This window comes from Lygodium microphyllum, chromosome 26 (assembly GCF_053477565.2).
Source record: "Lygodium microphyllum isolate KBCC chromosome 26, Lygodium_microphyllum_v1.1.10, whole genome shotgun sequence".
NCBI lineage: Eukaryota > Viridiplantae > Streptophyta > Polypodiopsida > Schizaeales > Lygodiaceae > Lygodium > Lygodium microphyllum.
In genome coordinates, this window is record NC_141160.1 from 10,220,942 (window position 1) to 10,248,364 (window position 27,423).

Genomic DNA, 27,423 nt, shown 5'->3' on the forward strand with positions numbered 1-27,423 from the left:
AGACCCCATGGCTAAGAATGTGAGTGTGTAGATCCCACCCTCCTAGGATCCTATCCAAATAATAACACTTATAGAAGCATCCTCCACTATCACTGCATCCTGTGTAAATACCATGTGGGTACCAAGCCATGTAAGACCATGAAAAAATCTAAATTCTGTACATAGAGAACTTTGCCCAAAGAAGATTTCCCATCCAGCAATTAAGTTAGTCCTCACTCCATGAATAGGAACAATAGAATTGTCACCAATGTTGATGGTGCCCCCTTTGGCACTTAGGTCGTCCTACAGCCAAATCCTATCCATAGGTCATGTGAGACAAGGCTCCACTATCAATAAGCCAAGGCTTCTCCAAAGTGGAAGAAGCAAGAGCTATGTTCTCCTTGGCAAATACATGTTGTCATCTCAGGGCCAACCTTAGTATCCTTTGAATCCTTCTCCTTTGGCTTCAAATGGGGGTACTTTGCCAACACTTCTCCTCAAGATGAGTGCCCTTTCCAAAGTGTGGGCACTTGGGCTTCTTCTCATCCTTCTCGTCCCATTAGGAGAAATATGGACTCTCTTTTTGGCTCCTTAAGGGGTTTCTCTCACCTCTCTCTCTCTAAAAAGATATTCCAAAATAATATTAGAATAATAGATCTTCTATAATCAAGCAAATCTTGTATTTGTATTTTCAATAGATTTCACCTATTATTTTATTCTCAAACTGTAGGATAAGGTCACTTTTTCTCAAAATCCTCATAACTAAAAAAACACAATTCTATTTTTTGTAAAAACGGAGCCAATCATTAATATACGACTCTTTAATGCCCTAATGACTTTTCAACATGAAAATATATTAGAATCATTCTCATTCTTGCTTCTTAAAAGGGCGGAAGTGTAAAAACAATATAAAATGACGTACACATAATATTTTAAGATTATTTTTGACTCAGAGACACCTTTTTGACTTGAGAGTTTCCTTGTAAATTTTGATTGTTTTTGGACAAGTATATGCCCATTTTTGGGCATTTCTTCATTCCCTCTCAAAGGTCTGTGATGTTATTATTCTTCATAGTTGTTGTTTAATCCTTAAGTGTCAATTCATAGAAAGATAGAGAGAGAGGGAGAGAGAGAGAGAGAGAGAGAGAGAGGAGGGAAGAAGGGAGGGGGGAAGAGAGAGGACTATTTGAGATGAACTAGGAAAATAAGTGATAGAGTGAAAGAGAGTAAATTAGGGTAGAAGATAAGATGATGTTATTGTTCTCCACTAGCCAAGCTTTTGTATAAATGTGTTTAAATATCTTTGATCAATTCTTCTTGAGAGAGAGAGAGAGAGAGAGAGAGAGAGAGAGAGAGAGAGAATATCAAACGGTAGAGAAAGGGCTGCAAGTCAGATTTAATGCAAAGGGCTGCTTTGTAGAAGACTTCAATGACAAGTGCAGGTTAGTTGCAAAGGGAAATAGAGTTGGACGTATGTTTACTCTGGATGCTGGAATTCCTATTATGAATGCTGCTATGTATGCTAAAGGAAAAGGTGTTGTTGCAGACATTGAAATTTGGCACAAACGCATTGGACATGCAAATGTACAAAGGCTGAAATTAATGTAGTCCAAAGGGTTGGTTACAGGTTTACCTACATTTAGAGTTGCAAAATTTCATAAGGTATGCGAAGCATGTCAGTTTGGTAAGCAGGCAAGACAACCCTTTTCACATGATAGAGATGTAAGCAGAAATATCGTTGATGTTGTGCATACAGCCATTTGGGGTCCTACACAAAATGTATACCTCTTGGAGGCAGTTCATACTTTGTCACATTCATTGACGATTGTTCTAGAAAGCTGTGGGTATATTTTATGAAGGAAAAGAGTGAAGCATTTGAGCACTTTAGAACTTTCAAGGCTGCAGTTGAAACAGAAACAAGCTTGAAAGTAAAGTGCTTGAGGTCAGATGGAGGGGGAGAGTACCTCTCAAATGAGTTCAGTGATTTTCTGAGGTCTCATGGGATAAAGAGACAGTTCACATGCAGGTATACCCCATAGCAAAATGGGGTTGCGGAAAGGAAAAACAGGCATATTGCAGAAGTTGCACGTGCCTTGATGGGCTGAAAAGAATATGCCTAAGCATTTCTGGTTTGAGGCTATTCATACTGCTGTTTATATTATGAACATAACTCCCACAGCTGTAGTTCATGGTATGACTCCCGAAGAATGTTTTACAGGTTAGAAGCCTGATGTTTCACACTTGAAAGTGTTTGGCTACATTGCGTATGTTCATGTGCCAGATGAGTTGCGGAAGAAACTGGATCCAAAGGCTGAAAAGTGTGTCTTTATTGGATACTCTTTAGAGTAGAAAGGGTATCGCTGTTATAACCTTGTCACATGTAAGTTCAGAGTGAGCAGGGATGTCATCTTTGATGAAATGAGCAGTTGGTATGCATATAATGGTGATGCATTGGATGATGATGATGATCATGACACTCATGTGCAGGCTGAAAAGCAAGAATCATGAACTCTTAGTGGACGAGAGACATCATCTGGTAGTCCTTGGTCTGGGAGACTAAGGAGTACCTCTACATCTTCACGTGCATCTAGTAGCACTACAGGTAAAGACAAAGGAAAGAATAAAGTGTTAGAAGGCATTGATGCAGTTCTTGATGGAGACTCTAGAGGCTCAGAGAGCTTGGATGATGAGCTTGGCATTCCTTCAGTGAGGACTCCAGGTGTGCAGAGAGCACGCGTTAATGCAAAGACCCCATTGAGTGATCCAGTGGTACGCAGGTCTAGCAGGGTGAGATACCCTGTTAAAAGATTTGGTTTTGAAGGTTATGCAGCTCACCATTATGCTTATATGGTGAAACTAGTTGAGGATGTTGAGCCCACGTGTTTTGAGGAGGCTGTTGGTCATACTCATTGGGATGCAGCAATGGATGAGGAGATGGTTGCATTAGAGGCCAATAAGACTTGGGATCTAGTATCATTGCCAAAGGGCAAGAAAGCTATTGGATGTAAGTGGGTTTATAAGATTAAGCACAATGTAGATGGTTCTATTAGTAGATACAAAGCTAGACTGGTGCAAAAGGCTATGCCCAGACATATGGCATAGATTATGATGAAACCTTCAGTCCAGTTGCTAGGATGGCAACTGTCAGATGTGTGATTGCTTTGGCAATAGCCAAAGGTTGGAGGTTGCAGCAAATGGATGTGAAGAATGCCTTCTTGCATGGTGATTTGCAGGAAGAAGTGTATATGGATCAGCTAGCAGGTTATGAAGATTTAGAGCATCCCACCTATGTGTGCAGGTTGAAGAAGGCACTCTATGGGCTCAAGCAAGCACCTAGAGCATGGTCTGACAAGATCAGAGAGTATCTTATCAATATTGGCTTTTATGTTTTTGATGCTGATCACTCACTTTATGTGAGAAAGGGAGATGCAGGTTTGGTCATCATAGTCATCTATGTGGATGACTTGATTATTACAGGTGATAGTGATAGTGGGATTGCTGAAGTCAAGGATTCTTTGAAGAAGTTTGAGATGAAGGATTTAGGTGAGCTAAGATACTTCCTTGGCATTGAGGTGATCATATGTGATGATGGTATATGGCTGTCCCAAAGATAGTATGGCTTGGATATGTTGTCCAAGTATGGTATGACATCATGCAAACCACTTTCAGTTTCATTGGAGCAGAATGTAAAGTTGAGTGCTGATGTTGGGGATGAGATAGAAGACCCTACTATGTTCAGGAGGATAGTGGGGAGTTTGATCTACATGACCATTACAAGGCCAGACTTGAGCTACGCTGTTGGTCTTGTGAGTCAGTTTATGCAAGTACCTAGAAAGCTACACTTGGATGCAATCAGACGCATATTGAGATATGTGAAGTCCAGATTACATTATGGACTTTTCTATGAGGCAGGTACAGATGTACAGGTGTTTGGATACACAGATGCAGATTGGGCTGGTAGTATGTCTGATAGAAGATCTACTAGCGGATACATGTTCTCTCTTGGTAGTGCAGCAGTTGCTTGGAGCAGCAAAAAGCAATCTACAGTTGCTTTGTCGAGTACAGAGGCTGAGTATAGAGGTGCTGCTGTTGCAGCATGTGAGGTAGTGTGGCTGCAAAAGTTATTGGCTGATTTGGATGTGCAAGTGGAAGGTCCAGTTGTCATTTATTGTGACAACATGAGCAATATACAGTTGGCTACGAACCTTGTGTTCCATGCCAGGACAAAACATATTGAGGTACACTACCACTTTGTGAGAAAGAAGGTACTAGCAGGTGAGATTGACTTGGTGTATGTCAGCACACAGGATCAGATAGCTGACATCTTCACGAAGGCATTGGGTACAGAGAAGCTTCAAAAGTTTCGAAGCTTACTTGGAGTTGCAGAGATGCAGTTGAGCTTGAGGGGGAGTGTTGAGATGACAAGCTTAACACATGCGGACATTGATGATGGACCGCCTGGTTAGATGGGTCCACACATCTATACTTAGCACGTCGGTGGTCATTATGACTCTCACATGGCCACTGACTCATTACTTATTATATTCAGGTTGTTACACCTATTTACAGCTGGCATAGTTATAGCGCCAGTCGACTAGTGTAGTCGGTTATGCATTGTTTGACTTAGTAGGCCACTTTTCTTTATGTTGTATCTTATCTATACTTTGTGTACATTGTAAAGTGTGTGGAAGAAGAAGAAGAAATCAGCAAGAAAACGTTTTGGCCTCCATCTCTCTTCTTGTCTCTTGAGTGAGCTTCTCCTTGTGCATTTTGTGTGTGTTCGGCGCAACATCTTGAGCAAGTCCCCCCGCCACACGATTCTTGACATACATGGTATAAGACACTACAGAATTATGTATACTCCTATGTTTCGGGGATGCCTATGCATTTATGGATCCGAGGCATGCTTATGCTTTTATGGTTGTGAGCTATAGTGGTTGGATATGTCATGCTTTTGTCTGCTAGGCTTGTCCGTGTGGAAGCTATTGCATCTGTAGGATGCCTTTGTGTTCTCCCCTTCTGGTTTGGATGAGTCCCCTTTGCAGTATGCTATAACGATATGCTATGACGACTTCCAGCTCTTCTAGTCATGCAGACAGTCCTCTTGATGAGCCTATTCTCTTTTATGAGAGTTCCCTTGATTGTTTGAGCTCCTTGGATGTATTGGACAGCACTACTCATGCTATTACAAAGCATTTGTCCTCTTCTACAGGTTTTATAGGTTCTGTTTGCTTTCATTGTGGAAAGACAGGGCATGTGAAGCGTAAATGCTTCAAGTGGATTAGAGAGAAAAAAGGATTGTGCCGCATTAGACATGAGAGCAGAACAAGTGATACCGTAGGTGAGACCACTGTTGATAGTGGTATGGTCCATGCATGATGATGCACTTGAGCCTAGACTCCTAGCATCGTGTTACCCTACAAATTACTTACTGAGAGTGATACGGCCTATACCTTTGATTGGCTTTTAGATAGTATGGCATCTTGTCATGTTACTCCGCCGCATAGAGCTTGGTTCTCTTCTTACAGGGAGGTTGATGGATGTATTTCCTTGGGCCTTGAGTAGGATTATCGTGTTATTGGTACATGGGATATACACTTGGCTTTGCCAAATGGGTCTTCTCTTATGCTTCGTGATGTCGTGCATATACCTATGCTCAGTAAGAGCTTGATATTTGTCAATCAGTTGCATGGTGCAAGATATTATGTCTCTCTTGGGGATACTTCATGGAAAATCTGTCATGGTTGCTTGGTATTGGCCAGAGGTGCTAGATATGGCAATGATTATGTAGTGCATGTCTCTCATGTGGGAGATTCTATGGTTGCGGTTACGCAGATACCACATGCATTATTATGGCATTGTCGCCTATGCCATGTACGACACACTGAGATGGATGCTTTATGTGATATGGGCTTATTTCCTGCTCTTCCCCATGCTACTTGCCCTCATTGTACTCATAGTCTGTGCAAAGCCTCTTTGGCTTATGGCGATCGTGTGAGGCATTCTCCTCTAGATCTAGTCCACGTTGCATTATATGGACCTATGCCTTCCCAGTCAGTTGTTGGAGTATCGTATTTTGTGACCTTCATGGATCATGCTACCCACCGTGTTTGGGCTTACCCTTTGGTACGGATTGAGGATGCTGTTACTATGCTTGATAGGTTTATGGATTCTGCAAAGTAGCAGGCCTAGATGCTTGCAGATGGATTATGAGAGCCATGCTATCTCTCCCAGTTTACAGATCTCTTGTTCGCAATATGGCATTGATTTCTTATTTCCCCAATATTATGGAATTGCTCATGGCATGTGCCTAACCTTACAGGCGAAGGTTGCTACTATGCTTACCACAACTGGATTGTTTTATGGCTTTTGGGCTAAGGCCCTTATGACCGCAGTCTACTTGGTTAATAGGATGCTGTGCTTGACTTTGGATGGTATTACATCGCATGAGGCATGGAGTGGTATGAGACCCTCCTATGATCACTTGAGGATATTTGGCTGCCAGGCCACTGTCAGTATGCCACATGATCCTATGTCATGCAGATGTCTTCTCCTTGGTTATGGAGATGGTGACTTTACGGCTTATAAGTTTTGGGATTTGGAGGCTCAACAGGTTCTATGCAGTCGTCATGATATGTTTATGAGATGCAGACATCTCTTAGGCCTCTTGATGGGTGTTTAGTGCGCTTTATGGGCTGATTCTACAGTCATATGTCAGTCTTCCACTTCCCGGAGGCCGCATATTGTCTTGAGACCCCGTCTTGGGATGATGGCCCTCTTTCAGTGATTGACTCTGGAGATTTTGGATGCTCTCCGCTATCTTGTATGCACCACGTTGATGCTATGCGCTACTCTGATGATGATGATGTACAGCCTTGCACTCATGAGTTGTGCTGGATTGCTCCATTGTATGGAGCTGCGAGGTCACTTGCCTCTTGGATGTCTTGGACTCGAAGATTCCCGACACTTATTGCACAGCTTGCTTTCCGATTGGGCGTTGGGTGAGATGTCATGATTCCTCACCCTATCTCTTTTTTTTTGTTTTGTTTTTTCACTCCTTGGCCCATTGGCCTTTTAGTGGGAGGTTGTTGGGGTAAAAGGCCCTTGGGCCTGCCCGTGTACAGTGACTGCCCATATTCTTTATTCATATATATATGAAAGTGCAATAAGGCTGTCATAACAGTCTTGACAGCACCTACATTGTGTGTTCTCTTCTCTCCCGCGTTTCATGCATCCCTTTCACAAACATTGCTGATTTCAAATGTGGCAAAGTGGCATCAAGAGTAAACATACTGCCATTCCTATGACCACGAGCAATCAATTTGTAGCCATTACCAAACTCCTCAATGAAGCATCCATGCTTGTTAAATCAGACCTGCAATTTTTGCTCAGTCATCTGACCCACAAACAATAGATTTTTCGTAATTGACGGGACATGCAGTACATCATGGACTACCAAATGTACTTTTTCTTTATGTTCTATGCTATGTTGTGTGTCATCCCTTGTGCATACATAGCCACCAGTCACCATGAGGTGTCATATGATTCGATGCCCCCGAATCAATCTACCAATTTGCATCCTCATGAGACTTCTCAGCAGCCCTGTCTTTCACATATGTCATGGCAAACAATCTATCCCTAGATGCATCTTCTACCTGACTAGACGATGCATAATGTCCATGTTGTTTGCCCCTTTGATTGCCCTGCTTCTTCTAGCAGTCCTTGGCAATCCTTGGCAATATGACCGTTCTTTCCACAATAGTGACAATCCTTATCCTTATTAAGATTGTCAGATGTTAGATGAGCGATGTTGCTGCCAAGAGCCTCTGCCTCTAGGGCTAGATCTCCCCATGCCTCTAAAATTTCCACCTCCTCTTTCATTTGAACCCTACTGGTTATTATGACCATAAGATACATTTTGTTGGCCTCTTCTGCCAGGACCATAACCTCTACCACGACTGCCACGACCATGTTGATTTGAATAAAAGACAGCATCCTTGCTCTTAGAATTGCTAGAGCCTGTAGCCAAGACAAGTTTAACTTCCTCGTGAATAAGAAATGCAACTAGCTCATTGAAATCCAGAATTTCAGCCCGCATAGAGATGAAAGTATCAAATGTCTTCATCCTCAACCTGTGTGCCAATGGATGCCAGCTAATCCGCAATGGTCTTAATCTCTGTGACATAATCATGTATAGATCTGCCTTTTCTCTCCATGTTGTTGAATTTCTACTTTAAGTGTATCTTCCTAGCAGCACTAGTAGTTGTGCCATAATACCTGATCAATATGTTCCATGCATCTACTGGTAACTTACAGGTACCGTGCAAACTCTTTCCAACCAAACTTGGTGTGCTCGTCATTGATCAGCTCTACTGTAGGATTCCTCTCTGAAATTTCAAGTTCAGTTTCAACATGTGTCACCAAGTCCCAATATCCTTTACCTATCAAGAAGTTCTCCATCCCAAACTTCCATAAGGCATAATTATTGCTATCAAGATTTTCCCCCACTATCTGGGTTATGTTGTCAGTTTTGTGTCTACATTTGCCAAGTTGCAAACAATCCCTAACTACCTGCAAACCAAGGCTTCTTAACTGTTCAATTTCAATCTTCCAATGCAATGATAGTTTTCAGCATCAACCTCTGTTTAAATCAGTGTATTTCAGTCCATAAACTTGTCAAAGACATTCATAACCAAGTTTAGGGTCAATACATGACCATACATACAACCATAAAACTTCAAGAAGCAATGTCATGGACTGCATTCCCTTCTTGTAACCAGCAAAGGCCCTTTAAATGCATTTTATTTCAGCTCCAAACTTTAGTTTTCAATAGCATTCAATGCTTGTCCTAATGCTCCAAATATTCCCAGACATATCCCAAACCATACATTTGATAGGTACCAATGTTATGTAGTGCTTTCCGTATAAACAATGCTTGTTGTCCAAAAATTCATGATAGTTTTTAGCTTGTAAAATACTCCTAGATCTGAATATTTTGACCTCCAAATTTCATCTCCAAGGCATAAGAACAAGTGCATATGTCCTTGCATATACCTATGCTTCAATGATGCTTTTTGAGCATGACATAGAGCTCCAAGATCATGTCAAGGTAGCATACATGTTGTGTATTCTCTGTCACTAGTAGTTCAAGACTAAATTTCAAATATGTACATTCATGTCTCAGCTCATAATTGAGCCCTCTCCAAAGTATTTGCATACAGTAGTCTTCAAGCACCTTTCAAAGGATATGGGCTAGCATTTAACCACTTAGTAGCCACTTTATGTGGTGTCTTTGAAATCAATGGAGTTCAGCCTGCAGCAAGTGCAGTTCATGCAACCTAATAGGCTATGTTTGTACCAGACCAGAAGCACATGATGCTCATTGACAACTTCTACATGCTCAATGGATCCTTGGTGCACTCCCAAACAATAAACCATATACAATGATTGAGCAATGGCAAACTCTATGTCTCATTGCATACCTGTCAAGAACCAATGGTAGCTTGCCTGTCTTCAAAGAATCTTGAGTCTTCACTTTCTTTAGGTCTTCTTCATTGCCTCCTACTCCAAAGATCCCACCTAGCATGGCTGCGATACCATGTTGAGAGAAGAGTTGGAGTAACAGAGAGGAGCCATATGCTCACACTCCTTTTTCTCATATTCATAACCCATATAACTAAAGTGAATACAACACTCTAAGGTCTGTAAGACCATTCACACATAGCCTAAAGTCACCAAGTTATTCAATGTCCCACACTTGCTGATACAACTGGACATAGCTAAGACTCTGTCAATCACACACGCGAGCTTGAAGTCTCAACAATTTTCTCATTTTCCTTTTCCTTTTTCTTATTGAGGGGTTTAGAACCCCTTTTTACACACCTTTGTAATTTTATTTCTTTAGATATACTCATAACTTACTCTTCTTTTTAATATTTTGGTAGGCTTCTCTAACTGCCTCACACTAGCAGGGATTCCTATGACAGATGCCTAACAAGCAGGAAGGACAGGGTCATAAGGACTACCCTCTATCACAGGTTCTTATTGCCTAACAGGAGGTAGACAACTGCTCAAATCTCCCCTAGATTTACCTAATCAAGCCTTGGGATTTCATGCCTTCATTGCCAGTCCCCAACAAACAAAAAGAAATTTACCCCTATATACACATATAACATTATCTAATCAAGCCCTGGGACTTCATGCCTTGATTGCCAGTCCCCAACAAACAAAAAGAAATTTACCCCTATATACACATATAACATTATCTACTTAAGGGAAAAAGACTCGAAAAGGGGACGAAACCACCTAGAATGGCCACAAGAAGCTCCTCCACCATGCAACAAAGGCTCCCTCCAGAGTGACTTCGTCAACCTGTGTGATACTAAAATAGAAATCCATTAAACGTACATGCACCAAACAAACAAATGGCCCTCTTGGCCTAATGAAATAGAAAATTTCACCGCAACCTAACTGGCCCTCTTGGCCTGACAAAATTAAGCATTAAAACCCTAAAAAGAACGGTCCCTCTTGGCCTAATGAAATAAAACAAAACAGCTTGTATATATCCCCCTTGGAACACTACAGATATGCGACAAACTGCTCCATTCCAAGGAGAAAATAGGGCTCTTGCCCTAAACTAAATTCATTACATTATGACCCATGCCTTCTGTATAAATAGCAAGAGGTGTATGCATAATGTGCCTTTTGACCAATCTATGGGAACGTGTCGTTTGACAAATCTATGGGTCCAAGATAACAAAGGCAAATGGGTCTTGGCTATTCTTTGCATCACCCATACTAACCATCACCTACCATATAGGGCATGTTCTGATAAAAGCCCCCATATTTGACCAGGTCATATCTCATCATCCATAGAGATATCCAAACCAAGACCACAGTTGAAAAAAAGGTATTCTTCATAAGCAAAGTTTGCTAATGATTCCGCAAATTGATTCCAATAACGTGGAACCAGTTGAAGAGACACTCTCTCAAACCCGTCAAGTAGGGTCATTGCAGTGCGATAATACATAGAAAGAATAGGATTTCATACTGTGTAAGTCCTATTTAGTAATATTTAGGCCCATGATTAAAGCTTTGTATTCCACCATATTATTGGTAAATCTTGCCCCAAGGTAAACAACTACCTTCATTCACAACTCTACGTCATGGATCTCTAATAGCTACCCCTATACTTCCTCTTTTGTTGGGACCCCTGGACACTCCATCAAAGTACATTGTGTACATCCACAATGGGTTCACATAGCCAACCATCGTCACCTCTACTCATAATTATGATAATCAAAATTTAGCATATTCAGAGGATGAGGCTCCATCCCACCTTCTTCATTGAATATAGCAGGGATGCTTGTCAGAATTCGTAAGCAGTGATGGCAGAGACTTTGATTTCCCAGACAAATGATCTGTTCTCTTTCTCAATCACTTTATATCTCTTACTCCACCATATAAGCTTCCCTTGATGATATCTCTGCTCCAAGTATGGGTGTTCCAAGTAAGGAATAAGCCGTCTCATCGACCAATATTTTCTCTTGTAGGTTTCTGATCAGCCCACTGCAATGCATTTATTTTGTTAGTGTATTTAGAGATAATAATGTTCTTATGAAGATTAATCTTATTTTTAAACTCCACTCCCTCAAGATCAACTAGTAATGCCGTGAACTTATTTTTCCCTATTCTTATGATCTTGTAGGGACCGTCCCATTTGGGCTCAAGTTTTCTTAGAAACAGATCTCTACATGCATCATAATATAGCACTAACTGTCCCTTCTTAAAGGTATATTTCTTCACGGCCAGATTCGTAAAGTGCTCAAAGAGGGCATCCTCGTCACCCAAAGTATGATTGATTGTGAATCTTATAGTTGGCAACTCAATATCTAGGGAAAAAACACACTCCTCCCCATAGACTAGCTTAAACGGGGTGTGGCTAGTGGCTTGTTTGAATGTCGTGTTATATGCCCACACTGCCACATATAATTTCTTATCCCAGACTTGCTTCTTTTCTCACACTATTTTCAATAAAATACCAACAATCTACTTGTTACTACTTTCAACTTGCCCTTTTGCCTACAAGTTATAAGGATTCATCTTATTGTGCTTAATTTGCCATGCTTCAATTAAGCTTTAATCACCTTATTTAGGAAATTGGTTCCACAATCTGATACTAATTCTTTTGATGGACCAAATCAGCATATAATCTGCTCTAATAAGAAACTGGTAATCTCTTTTGTGTTGTCCTTCCTCATCGCTTGTGCTTCTGACCACTTTGTAAAATAGTCAATTGCCACTATGATATATCTCTTCTATGTAGAATATGACGGTCTAATAGGGTCCACAAAGTCAATGCCCCACTTCTCAAATGAAAGTATAGCCATAATCAGAGTAAGTGGTTGCTCCCTATTGTCCTTATTGTCATGTTGTTGACAAGTATCACATCTCTTAACATACTCAAATGCATCTTGGAAAATGGATGGCCACCAATATCTAGCTCTTGAATCTTTTTGGGTGGTCAACTGTCTAGCAAAATGCCCTCTGCAAGAAGCGGAGTCATGGCACTCTTCCAAAAGGAATGGAACCTCGTCAGGCATCACACATCAGCAATAGATATCATCAACCCCCTGCCGATATAGTGTTCCTATGATCAAAGAAAATTTCAAAGTCTATTGTCTACTTTTCCTCTTTCCATACTTTGATAAAGTGGCTCTAGCCTCTCCTGTTGATAAGTAATGCATGATAGCAACATACCAAGATGGGATCAAAGCTGTATCAATTTTAAACATTTCCTCAATATCACTTCCTTCAACTAAAGTCTCTTTTGGCTCCCCAAAATCCACAAGGCATTCCACAATACCTTGTAGCTTTGGTGGCTTACTCCTGATCTCATAATCGAACTTCTAAAAAGTGATTAACCACTTTGCTAAAAGATCAGGCAGCTGTAGCTTGTTCATCAGCAATCTAAGCCTCTCCGCCTTTGTATAGAAAACTACCTTCTCATAGAGAACGTAGTGCCTAAATTTTTTAGTTGCAAATACCATTGCAAGGCACAACTTCTCCATGTAGATGTAGTTGATTTCTGATATGCCCAACTTATGACTAGCAAAAGTGATTAGATGGTACCATTTTTCCTCCCAGATTTGGGATAAATATTAGCTGATACTATGCATGGTGGCTGCTAAAAATATGTAAAATACTTTGCTCCTTTTAGGTGCTTTTAAAATTGGTGATTTTACTAGCTCCTGTTTCACATCATCAAAAGCTACATTACAAGGGTCAGTCCATTCAAATAGATAGCTAAAGAATAATATATTCATTAGTGGCAACGTTCTTTCTACTAGGGCATTTATGAACCTCCGATAATACCCTACTGATGACAGAAATTTATGTACTTCTTTCAAAGTGCATGATGGACTCATGGCAACTATGACCATGGTCTTTTCAGGGTCAATCGTGACCCCTAATGAACTAAACACATGGCCTAGCAATAGCACATAAGGCACCCCAAATATGCACTTCCGTGGATTAAGAGCTATGCAAAATTATCTAGAGCACTCAGAATACTTTCTTAAAATAACCAAGTGCATGTCTCTTATGGTGGTTGCCCCCAGGTCATCAATAAATGCTTTCAACTCCTCTGGGGAGATGTCACCAAAGGTCTTGTCTAATGTTCATTGCCATGAACTAGGTGCATTGTATAAACCAAAGGCCATCACATGGTACACAAAGGTACCAAAGGTAGCAATGAAAGTTATTTTTAACGTATCTTCTTCTACAGTTGCCATCTAGTTATATCCCGCAAAGTAATCCATAAACAAATATATTTTCCTACCCGCTAACTAGTCCAAAATCTGGTCAATAAAGGGCAACGGGTACTAGTCCTTAACTTTCTATTTATTCAGCTCTCTAAAGTCTACGCAAAGCCAAATTTGATTATTTTTCTTCTTCTTGATAATAACATGTGAACACCATTCAGCATGCTGAATAGGGAAGATCAAACTAGCTTGTCGCAATTCAATATGCTAAATAGGAAGATCAAACCAGCTTGTCACAATTTCTATAACTCCTCGAACAGCCTATCCCTTAGTTTGAAAGGCATACACCTTACTTTCTTATGCACATGACGACTACCTTCCTTTAGAGGAATGGTATGAACAACCAAGCTAGGAGGAATAAGTTGTTGAGATATCGAGCTCCACTCGTGATACGCCAGGGTGACCGTTGTGTATTTATGTCACCGACTTGTCAGTTGCAGACGCGGTTGGTACACCGCCCATGAATAATAGCTACATGATAGCTATCCTTATCTACTCTAGTTCGTGGCTCAGTTAGTATGCCACCTTAGTTAGTTGAGTTTGGTTTGAGACCCATATAGAGGGTTCTTCTATTTCTTTTGTACTTGAGTTCTTTTGGCTTACACAACTAAGAAGAGGAAAAACTGTTTTCAGCCTCCACCCTTGTGTGTATTCCCCCATTGTGCAAGCAAGAAAGCTTCAAGTGAGACTCCTTCCTTCTCTCCCACAATATTGACATGGTATCAGAGCCTTGTTCGTGGTAAGGAGCTCAAGAAAGCAAGCCAAGCTCGCGGTGGTCTGGTAAGAGGAGCAGTGTTGCTTTCATTTTCTGTTTTGGGAGCAGATCTCTGCAAGTAGCACAGTCGGAAAGTGCAGGAGTGCATTGTCTCAGGTTGAGACGCCCTTCGCAGTGAAGCAAGAGGGCAGTATATGCTGCGGGAAAGAGCTTTAGCTCTTGGCGACCTTGTTTTTTTTATTTGAGGCCATTTCGGGGCCTGTTTTGCAGACGGAAGTTTTCTGCACGCACTCAGGAAAAGGCTCAGTTTTATGCTATGCAGCCACTGTTCTACAGGTCGGTGAAAAGTTACTGTAGAAATTGCATCGTATGCTTGTGCGCAGAGACATTGGGAGTTTCAGAATTATCCTTGGTTCCTGTTTATGCAAAATCGTCACTAGAAAGTGACTGTGTGGTCAAATACCACTTTCACCAGTTTTGCAGATTTGCCCTTGTGAGGGTGAAGCTGAGTTTTTGTAGTGACAGAATTTTTTGCAGCGTTCTGTAATGGCGTCTGACTCTCTTTCACAGATTGTAACTGAAAAGCTTGACAAGAACAACTTCCAGGCATGGAAGTTTAGAATGACGAATTTCCTTATGGGAAAAGGATATTGGGAATTTGTTGCAGGAAATGAAGAAGAACCAGTTCTTCCTGATGTTCCCAATCAACTGCAAATGCAGGCATTCAAAGCATGGCATGAGAGAGCCAGGAAAGTTATGTACTGGCTGTCAATCAGCATTTCAGACTCTATGATTGTGCATATTCAGGATGCAAGTACGCCAAAGGAGGCATGGGATACTCTGTCAAAGATGTATAGCACAAATATGCAAGCCAGGAAAATGCAGCTCAAGCAAGAGTTGCACAATGTGCAAAGAGAAAATATGAGCATCAACGACTACCACATGAAGGTGAAGAAGATTGCAGATGCACTTGCTTCCATTGGGTCACCAGTGGAAGATGATGATTTAGTTTCTGTGACCTTGAATGGTCTAGGAAAGGATTATGCACAGTTTCGGACATCCATTTCAGTTCGTGAAAGATTTCCTGATTTTGAGGAGTTGATTGCTCTTCTAATTTCTGAGGAACAGAGAAATGGTGGTGCATCTTCTTCAGGAGGAACTTCAAAAGAAGCTGTCTTCTACTCAAATGCTGGAAGAGGTAGAGGCAGAGCTAGAGGAGGCCGATTTGGAGGCCGTGGTAGAAATCAGAATATGCAGCAAACTCAAGAAAACCAGTCCTATGGAGGAGGACGTAGTAACTCTAGAGGCAGGGGGAGCCAAAGAGGTCGTGGTGGATGGCAAAGAGGCCAAAATGCAAACAGTAATGTTGAATGCTACTACTGTGGTAAAATGGGCCATATGGCTAAAGACTGCTATAAAAAGCAGAATGACATCATGAATGGAAAACTGCAACAAGGGAATTATGCATCTTCTAGTAGACAGGGTGATGACAGAAATGAGCACTTGTTTATGGTGCAGCACATGAACAATTCTGTGACAAGTGCAGAAGAAAGCAATGATGTATGGTATGTTGACTCAGGTGCATCAAACCACATGACAGGTCATGCAGAATGGATGGAGGATGCAAGGAAAATGGAAAAACCAGGATTTGTGGAGACTGGTGATGATACTGCACATCCTATTGTGCAGATTGGAAAAATTCCTTTGTCTATGCAGGATGGGAAAAAGAAATACCTGTCCGATGTATTTCATGTCCCGAATATCACCAAGAATCTGGTTTCTGTTGGTCAAATGGTTGAACAGGGCTTGCAGGTCAGATTTAATCCTCATGGATGCTTTGTTGAGGATATGAAAAATAAAGGTCGCTTGATAGCAAAAGGAAAGAAGAAGGGCAGAATGTTTACATTGGATGCAGACATGTCTGAATTGAGTGCAGCAATGTTTGCACATGGGACCGGTGTAGTTGCAGATATTGATATCTGGCATAAACGCATTGGTCATGTTAATGTACAGCGACTTAAATCAATGCAGGCCCAAAATATTGTTGCAGGTTTGCCGAAATTCAAGGTTGCAGAAATGCATAAGGTATGTGAAGCCTGTCAGTTTGGAAAACAGGCAAGGAAACCATTTCCTAGACATGTTCAAGAGAGTGAGAAGCCATTGGAATTAATCCACTCTGATGTGTGGACAACTAAAGCTGCATCTCTTGGAGGCTGTCATTATTTTGTCAGTTTTATTGATGACTATAGCAGAAAAGTTTGGGTGTATTTTATGAAAAAGAAAAGTGAAGTTTTTGGGCATTTCAAAACTCTTAAAGCGATGTTTGAAAAAGAAACAGGCCTGCAGATAAAATGCCTAAGGTCAGATGGAGGGGGAGAGTACCTCTCAAATGAGTTTGCAAAGTTCTTGCAGGAGCATGGCATAAAGCAGCAATATTCATGCAGTTATACCCCACAACAAAATGGAATTGCAGAAAGGAAAAACAGGCATATTGGAGAGGTATCTCGTGCCATGCTCAATGAAAAAGACTTGCCAGATTTTTATTGGGCTGAAGCAGTTGCTACAGCAGTCTACATAATGAACAGGACTCCCACTGCAGCAATACATGGAATGACTCCAGAGGAGAAGTATACTAGTAGGAAACCAGATATTTCTCATTTGAAAATTTTTGGTTGCATTGCCTATGTACATGTGCCAGATGAGCTGAGATCCAAGTTGGATCCAAAAGCTGAGAAGTGCATCTTTATTGGTTACTCTCTGCAGCAAAAAGGGTATAGATGCTATAACCCTTCTACTCGTAAGTTTACAGTGAGCAGAGATGTTGTTTTTGATGAGATGAGTAGCTGGTATAAACCAGTAAATGTGATTGATGATGTAGATGCACAAAATGGTAATGCTGCACAGAATTCACAGCAGCAGTCACAAAATATTAGTGGACCTGGAGCGTCCTCTAGCAGTGGTTCACATTCTTCGCCATGGACAGGCAGATTGAGATCAGGAGAATCTTCTCAAAGCAATGCAGATAGTGGTATGCAGGTATCACGAAAAGGAAAAGAGAAGGTTGATCAGCCCTTGTTTGATGTGAATGCAGGTCACTCTTATGTGGATGGTGAATCCAGTGGCTCAGAGCAGAGCATTGATGATGAGTTGGGTATTCCCTCTATTGTTACACCTAGAGTAAGGAAGACCAGGGATGTTTTGAGAGCGCCTGGGAGTGAACCTACTTTGCGCAGGTCTACGAGAGCTAGGTATCCTGTGGATAGGCTGAAATATGATGGATTTACAGCCATTCACTATGCATATATGGTCAAAGTAATACAGGAACCAGAACCCACTTCTTTTGAGGAAGCCATGGGAAAAGAAAAATGGGAGAAAGCCATGGATGAAGAAATGGATGCCTTGGAAGCAAATGCTACATGGGAATTGGTACCTTTACCTAAAGGTAAGAATGCAATTGGCTGTAAGTGGGTTTATAAGGTGAAACACAATGCAGATGGTTCTGTGAACAGATACAAGGCAAGATTAGTAGTCAAGGGGTATGCACAAACATATGGAATTGACTATGAAGAAACATTCAGTCCGGTTGCAAGGATGGCAACCGTAAGAGCAGTCATTGCTATGGCTGCATCAAAGGGATGGTCTTTACATCAGATGGATGTAAAGAATGCCTTCTTGCATGGTGATTTGCAAGAAGAGGTCTATATGGAGCAGCCACCAGGTTATGTGCATGCTGTTCATCCTGAGTTTGTTTGCAGGTTGAAGAAAGCTTTGTATGGTTTGAAGCAAGCACCTAGAGCATGGTCTGACAAGATAGGACAGTATCTTGTCACTATTGGCTTTCAGATTTCCAAGGCAGATTTCTCACTTTATGTGAGAAAAACAGAGAAAGGTATTATGCTGCTTGTCATTTATGTTGATGATTTGATTATGACAGGTGACAGTGATGAAGATATCCTTCATGTGAAAATGCTATTGAAGCAGAAGTTTGAGATGAAGGATTTGGGAGAGCTGCGTTATTTCTTGGGCATTGAGGTGATTAGATCACCAAGTGGGATACAGCTCTTGCAGAGGCAGTATGGATTGGACATGCTGTCCAAATATGGGATGACAGGCTGTAAGCCTATTTCAGTTCCTTTGGAGCAAAATGTGAAGCTGAGCACAGATGCAGGTGAGCTTCTAGAAGACCCTACTATGTATAGACGCATAGTAGGAAGTTTGATTTATATGACTATTACCAGGCCAGATTTGAGCTATGCTGTTGGATTGGTAAGTCAGTTTATGCAGGCTCCAAGGAAACCACATTTGGATGCGGCTAGACGCATACTCAGGTATGTGAAGTCCACATTGCAGTATGGACTATTTTATGAGACTGGGGTTCAGATACAGTTGCATGGATACACTGATGCTGATTGGGCTGGTAGTATTTCTGATAGACGATCTACCAGTGGATATGTATTCTCTTTTGGGAGTGCTGCAGTCACTTGGAGCAGCAAGAAACAGCCTACAGTTGCCTTGTCGAGCACAGAGGCTGAGTACAGGGGTGCAGCAATGGCTGCATGTGAGGTAGCTTGGTTGCATAAGCTACTTTATGATATGCATCAGTCTACAGATGGGCCAGTTGTCATTTATTGTGACAACATGAGTAGTATACACTTGGCAAATAACCCAGTCTATCATGCTAGAATAAAGCACATTGAGGTGCATTATCACTATGTGCGAGAGAGGGTGTTACTAGGTCTTATTGATCTAGTTTATGTCAGCACAGAGGATCAGGTAGCTGACATATTCACGAAGGCATTGGGCGCAGAGAAGCTGCGCAAGTTCAGAGACCTGCTTGGTGTGCAGGAATTGGGATTGAGCTCGAGGGGGAGTGTTGAGATATCGAGCTCCACTCGTGATACGCCAGGGTGACCGTTGTGTATTTATGTCACCGACTTGTCAGTTGCAGACGCGGTTGGTACACCGCCCATGAATAATAGCTACATGATAGCTATCCTTATCTACTCTAGTTCATGGCTCAGTTAGTATGCCACCTTAGTTAGTTGAGTTTGGTTTGAGACCCATATAGAGGGTTCTTCTATTTCTTTTGTACTTGAGTTCTTTTGGCTTACACAACTAAGAAGAGGAAAAACTGTTTTCAGCCTCCACCCTTGTGTGTATTCCCCCATTGTGCAAGCAAGAAAGCTTCAAGTGAGACTCCTTCCTTCTCTCCCACAATATTGACATAAGTCTCAACTCATCATAACTCTAGGAAAAAAATGTCGCGGAACTCTTCGATAAGGGACACATAGTCCTCCCTTTCTTCCACACACTGAGCATGGACCCTAATTTAATTGGCCGTAAATCATTTAGCGTACCAAGATTCAACTCAATTAGAACTGTGTCTTGTATTCGATCTTGAGGCTCTATTGGCTAAATCAGAGTTATTTGATAGATGTCCTCTATAGTGGACCCTTCTTTGGATTCATCACTCGATGATGTCTCACTATAGTAGATACATCTTCTAATGCCTCTAATTCCATAGAGGATAGAGGAGCTCTCTCACTTTGAGGAGACTCCGAGTATGCATCTACTACTACATGATTGGCACCTCTACCAAAAATCAAACGATCAGTAGGTATATCCACTTGATAGTTAGATCGCAAGATCCATGGCCTTCCTAACAATACTTCATAGCTTGGACATCATGCGAGCCTAATAACCCTAAAGTCCACAATGCATTTCACACTAGCAATAGTCATAGGGACTTTGGTAATACAACCTTCAGGTTGTCTTAAACTATCATCAGCCATTTGCAGAATTGTGGAGGCATCTTTTTGGATTGCTAGACCTAGTCTCTCCATCAATTATAAACTCATGTATCTATGATAGCATGATCCATAGTATTCCATTAACGTTGATGGGTGAAAATGAGCAACTAGGGACATGATGTTGCATGGAGTCAAGTGGGGTAACACATGCAAATATTATTTTTTGTCTTTCTAGCACTTACCTGTGTAGTGGGAGTCAAGTTAATAAATGGGAATCCCAAGTGGCATCATGCATGCTCAACACATGGTTGTGACATTTCAATTTTGAGACACGCACCTCATGCAGAAAGAGAAGGGAATGCGTTCTCGCTTCTGATTTTGAGTACCTGAGTGGAATTATAGGTGGAAAGGGGCATGTTTTCCATCTAGCAACTAAGGGGAAGCAAGGGGAAGCTTAGTAAAATAGGGGAAAAAGTAAAAACGTAAGGATTTTTTTAAAGAAAAGGAAAAGAGAAGAAAGGGAGAGAGTGGTTCGACACAATACAATTAACATGAGAGAGAGAGACAGAGACAGAGACAGAGACAGAGACAGAGACAGAGACAGAGACAAAGAGAGAGAGAGAGAGAGGGAGAGGGAGAGGGAGAGGGAGAGAAGAATCTTGCAGTTTGAAGAGAAGGGAGAAATCTGAAGCTCAGAAGAAGAAGAGCAAGTTTCTAGAAGAAAGAGACCGTGAAGCTGAATTTATTAGAGACGTAGAGTATGATGTCAAGGCTATTGAAGTTAATGGGCTGATATAAGTTCTCAATTTTCAAATGATGGTAATAAGAGTCTTCTTCTTTTCTTCTTTTCTTCTACTACTTTGTGGGGGGCAGAGAGTATGAAGATTTGTTTGGATGTATGGATGTGAGTGAAAGACAATAGAGGGTTGCTCTTCATCATGTTGAGAGGGATGTGTGTTAGTTGTTTGCGTGAGGCTTGCCGTCAGCAGAGAAGAATGTAAGTAAAGGATCTTGGAGCCCCAAGAGAGACACCAAGGAAATAGGGTTTCTACTGCAAAAAAATGTATCCTGTCATCATCAACAAGCTTTTTTATTAGGCTTTATATGATCACAATGAAGAAAAGAACACCAGGCACAACAAATCTTCATGCAGCATCATGTAGATCTCCCACGGATTTGATAGAATCAACCATAATATTCAACATCTTCATAATCTCCATCAAAAGAACAAAGAACACAAAAGAATACACCAACTTTGAATGGAAATACATCACATATTATCCATCTTCAATGTCTTCATAGTTCTCTCTCTCAATCTCTCACATACAATTACAATGTTTTCATAGAATTGACTATCTCTGACTCTCTCTCTCTCTCTCTCTCTCTCTCTCTCTCTCTCTCCATCAATAATACATCATATCCTCACTACAATACTCAATAATCACTCTCAATAATCCTTCTTAGGTCGTGGATACACCTCCCAAAAGGTATGTCTGTGTCGAAGAGACACCAGAGACTTCATAGTGTCCTGTGAGATTTGTCTTTTGTCACTGTCTTTTGTAACCTTCTGTAAATCTGCAGTATTACTTCTTCACTTCAATTAGCTTGAATAGAGCTTCCATTTATCCTTTCCTAAAACAAAAACAATTTCCAAAATATCCACACATCCATCATAACACTCAACAGAAACAACAGAATAGAACCACAGAGTAACAGAAGTACAAAACAATAGAGCTATAGAAGCTTACAGAACTTCACAGAAGATCAACAGAACCCATAAAAATCATAAAAACCAAAACAAAACCAATTCAATCTTTCATAAACCTCTTCACACAACTTCAATCATCTCTCAAAACATTCATTCAACCATCTCTACTACCAAAACAGAAACAAAACAGAAGAAAATCAGACCTTACAGAACCAAACATCCTCATCAAAAACCATCAAAAACCCTTCAAACTTATCCAAACCTTTCCAAACACTTCAAAATAAACAACCATTTACCATCAAAAACAACAAAAAATCAACCCAAAAACCAACATATTTCACATTCAGCATATCCCCACTTAGAAAAGGAAGCGTCCTCGCGACCTCAGGAAAAAATGAATAAAAGTTCTAATCTCTTTGCTAAAAAATCTTCAATCAGCACAATGTAGCAGCTACAATCATGACCCCAACATCAGCTTCATAAAACCTATATAATATGTTTCAGCTTCCAAATCTTCAACTGCAACTTCATCCAGCTAATAAGCAACATCATCAATCTTCACAGCTCCATCTTCATCAGCGCCTCGTCCACCAAGAGAAACAATAATACCCAATACAAAAAATACCCATACACAAATATAATCTGAATGGCACAAATCCTCAAAAATTGTGAAGAGAAATAAGAAATTTCCATTAAAAAGAAGAGAGTGGATACAATCAAGAAAACCTTCCTACTAAGTAGGATGAAGATATTTCTTCTTAAACTGCAAACTAATTTTAAGACGGTCCAAGGCTTTGTTTTCATCCACAAAGTACTGAGGAACATTTTGGAGGAATCGTAGGCAACACATCCTTTCCAATAAAATGATGAATCTGGTAGGGAAGGCCTGTGCAAAATAATATAAGAGATCCATCTGAGCAACTACTACATCCTCATTTGGATTAATCAGCATATGGGGGATACCCTTGCGAGTATTCAAGTGTGACTGATGATGCATGAATGCAAGATACCAGCAAAAATGAGCAGCAAGACGAACTGTGGTATCTCCAGAAGTACCATGTACCCTAGCAAAGTGAAGGTAAGAATTGGAACACGCTGCAGAAGTATCCCAGGACCCTGGAATGAGAGGCCAATTAAACACTGGACCTGTCATCTCACTGAATCATGTAATGTCCATTGTCTTCTACGAAGGATGTCACCATCATACCCTGGGGTATCCAGCACTGTTTGGGGAGGAAGGTTAATGTAATCTGTCGGAGAGGGTAATGGAATGAAAGGAGAGCATTGTAATGGAGGATAGGACAGATCATAAAAAGAGGGTAATTGAAGGGATAAAGAAGGTGGAAAAGATGGAGAATACATTAAAAATGTATGAAGAGATTCTGTTGAAAAAACTGAAGAAACAAGAGGAACAGTAGGTGGAATGTCAAAAGGAGTAGGAGATACTATCAGCAATGAAAGGACATGTAGTGAACACTGGAATGTGAGGAAATCCTGAAGGGGTAAATGATAAGAGAGGAATATTATCAGAGCTAGATGAAAGAAGAGAAACATATAATGGGAAACGATAAAACATTAGGGAATATGATAAAATATCAGCAGGATCTAAAGGATAAATAGAACATCGGAAATTTAAATCCTAAAAGAAAGACTCAGTAAATAATGGGTTATCAGCAATGAAGCTCAACAACTGAGATTGAAGAGACTGGATATCTGATTTATGAAAGACACTTCTGAGGCGGCGAGGTTCCAAAGCAAAATCCTCCAAAGGTGGATGCCAAGTATATCCCTTGCACTAAGACATCTGCTCATGATAAGTTCGTAAACTCTCTGCTAAAACAGAAGCTCAACTGAATGTACATACATCACTGCCTGTAAGATGGCATCTCCCACATAAACATTTAAATCTTCCTCATTAGGGATCTATAGATAGCCTGTAAGATACATGAAAGAGAGTAACTGGACCTCATGGAAAATCAAATCATCCACAAATGTGTCAAAAACAGCTCATAAGAGATCCGCAGGCCAAAGATTGGACCAACATCCATCCTCTGGAGACTCTAAATCCACATTGCTCAAAGAGATATATAAGGCAAACCTTTGTTGATGATATTTCACCCAAAATGATGGAGGAGGTGACACCAATTCGGTATAATGGACAAAATCAATCTGCACACAATCCATCTGCCTACTGAAGGCGATCAACCTTAGTTGAGAACCCATCACAGAGCTTAGCCTTATGTTGCAACTGATTAAGCTCCTCTTGGGATGACACCACAGAAGATACAGGAGTAGGATGAGAAACAGAAAGAACATCCACCTTCTGATTAAGTTATTCAATGAGTTTTTGTTGGGACTCTACAATGTTCTGAGATTGCTGGAACTGACCCTCACTGGTAGCAAGCTTAGTAGCCAAAGTGACCATTTCTACAAGGGCAGAATTCTTCTCAAGCATCAAAGATACATTCTCCTCCTCTAGTTTAACAACCCTAGCTTCTAGCTCCTGAATAGTGACCTTCTGTGAATCCATTAAGGCTGTGGCAGTAGTCATCTGATTGTGGATATCACTGAGGGTAGCCCTTTCTGAAGACAGATCCTCCAGTGCCTTACTCAATTGACTAGTGAGGGAATCCACCTTGTCTTGCATGGAAGTGTAAACACTAGTGTACAGTGTCTGAAGACAGGAAGTAAGGGAAGTTTCCATAGTAGACCGGACATTGGAAACCATCTGTGGAAGCATGGGTCTAGCTAAAATGGTTTGTAATGATGAAAGAATCTGTGAATCTAATCTTCCTTCCTTTTGAGCGGCAAATAAATTGGTACAGGAAAGGAATGAAGGAATGGCACTGCTAGACATAGCAGGAATGGATGTTTGCACCAGTGGATCTTTGACAGAAGGATTGGAAGGTCCCTTTGTGAGAAGGCGTTTCTTTCTAGAAAAAATAACAGGTGACTCCTCATCTTCTGAATTAAGCTGCATGGGCCTAGGAGAAGAAACTGATACTGTAGGCTGCACTGGTAAAGGAACTGGATCTGGCACTGGAACACCACCAGGAGAAGGTGCAAAAGTAAGGATCTTCTGTAGAAAGGCACCATAAGAAATAGTACTATTTTGACCCTTTCTGACACGTTGGAAATGCTGATTCATCTTAGATAACAAGAAACTTGCCCAATTGAATTTAGCTCCCTCCAGAATCTTCACAGAAGCTGTGAATAATTCTTTTGACAGGTATTTGGATGCATTCTTCCCTGACATGAACTGGTCCTGTAGAAACTGGCATAACTGCTTCCAGACTGGAGAAGAAATGTGGGCAACAGACACCCCTGAGCTATTAATGAGCTGGTTAAGAAGCAAGGGGGTGGAAGTTTCCTTCTTCATCAGTGTGACTATCTCCTTAGCCGTCAGTAGCTGGTTACTACTGGGCACAAAGGAAGTAGATAAGGGCAAGCATAATGCTTCACTGATATTGGCTACTGATAAATAGAATGTCCGGTTGTAAGCCAGGCCAGACTGGTTTTTGTAAGAAGCAATGAAAGAATAACACAGCTTCTCATCCACAGGTGGTAAAGTGAGAGCCACAAATGAGCGAAGGCCAGCTCGTCGAATACAATCTGCCTCTAACAAAAGAGAATAATCATGGACCGCAAGAGGAACATGCTGGACCACAATGGGAGGCGTAGAAAGAGGTGCCATTCAGACTATGTAAAAGAAAACCCACACACACCACCAGGAAAACAAAAAAAAAACCTGCAAAACCCAAAAACAAAACCAAGACTAAGACCATTGATAGGAAACCAAGTAATTAACACGACTGACTGGACCATAACAACCCCTAGGCAAACCATATCCTAGAAAAAAAACAGCATGACCTCTACACACGTGCGACCGAAAGCTTCATACTATGCAAACATACATACACCCTGTAACCCCGTATCAGGCAGAAAATAAAATAAAACTACATTCTGTAGCCCAGACAAAGACTCAAAAAAAAATCATGACACAATCAAATATTCTGACTAAAAACAAGAATAAATACCATGTTGACTAATATCACTTGACTACTCCCACTCCCATGTAGCGTTCACATCCTATAGTGTGGTGGAGTGTGTGAGTGAAACTAATGACTCATTTTTTATTATGTAAACAATTAAGCATCGTTCATTATTACATTAACCCGTTAATGCATGGTGAGTCGACATCGTAACCCAGTCCCACTCAAATTTTGACACGACTGACTGACTGACTGGGTCTCTACTAATGCAGTTCCTTGTTATAATTAGATGATGTGTGGCATTTACGTGCATGCATGCGTGACTTCGGGGGTTGATTTTAATTACAAGTTAATGTGTTTGAAACGCGTGTGCGTGTGCATTTGTGAATTGATTTTAATTTACAACTTATGTGGGTTAGGGTGCAAAGGTGCACGTGCAACGGCAGGGGTTCTTTTTACAATTAACATTTGGTTCATTTTAGTTACAATTTATGAAGTGCAGTCTGTTAATTATGTGTGTGCAACGTTCGGTTGATTTTATTTACAATTAATGTGTGTTATTGTGCAAGTGAGAGGGGGAAAAAAGGAAAGAACCTGGTAATGTGTGGGTCTGTCTGCAAAGTCTGAAATCACAACCTCCAAAAGTAGAATGCCCAGTCCACAAAAATCCAGAAAACTGTCAAACAGTCAACTGCCAAGAGTCGGCCTATTGGATAGAAAAACAAAACGAGCTAACACCATGACCATGACAAAGAACAATGAAACGGATGACCAAAAGAAAAGGTATGTCTGGGATTTATTTGGATGGGTTGATTGGTAGGGTTTTTATGGTTTTAGTTTGTGGTATTTTTTGTTTGTTTGTGTTTTTTTTAAAATTAATTTTAAAGTTTAAAGTTTAAATTTAACCAAGAACCCAAATTTCCCACTACAAGGACGGAAACCCATATTGTTTCAATATGATGGAAATATTCATTTAATGTTGGGGAGTTTCGAAAAAATTTGATTTATAATAAATACATTGTCAAGAAATGTTACCAAAAAAAGAAATAAATTTTCCAACATGATGTAAATTTTTTTAATCAAGAAAATTTCTAAAATAGGAAAGACGGTAAATGTGATTTTTGAAATTTTTTCTAATTATTTTCTGATTTTTATGTATTTTTTTGTAAATTTTTAAGCAATTTCCATCAAATTAAAAAGATTTTCAACCAATTTGGAAATTTTTGGAATTATTTAATAGGAATTTTCAGACATAAAAAGTATAAAATGGTGGGAAAAAGGTTTCAGTAAAATTTGGTAAATTTTCAGAATTTTTTTCAATTTTTTTTTTTATTTTTTTCTAATTTTAAATGTGTTTAATGGAGTTGTGGATTAAAAAAATGATATTTGGGATTTCAAAAAGGAATACCCGGACACACATGACAGCTGCAGCACGCACCACCTCACGGACAAATCC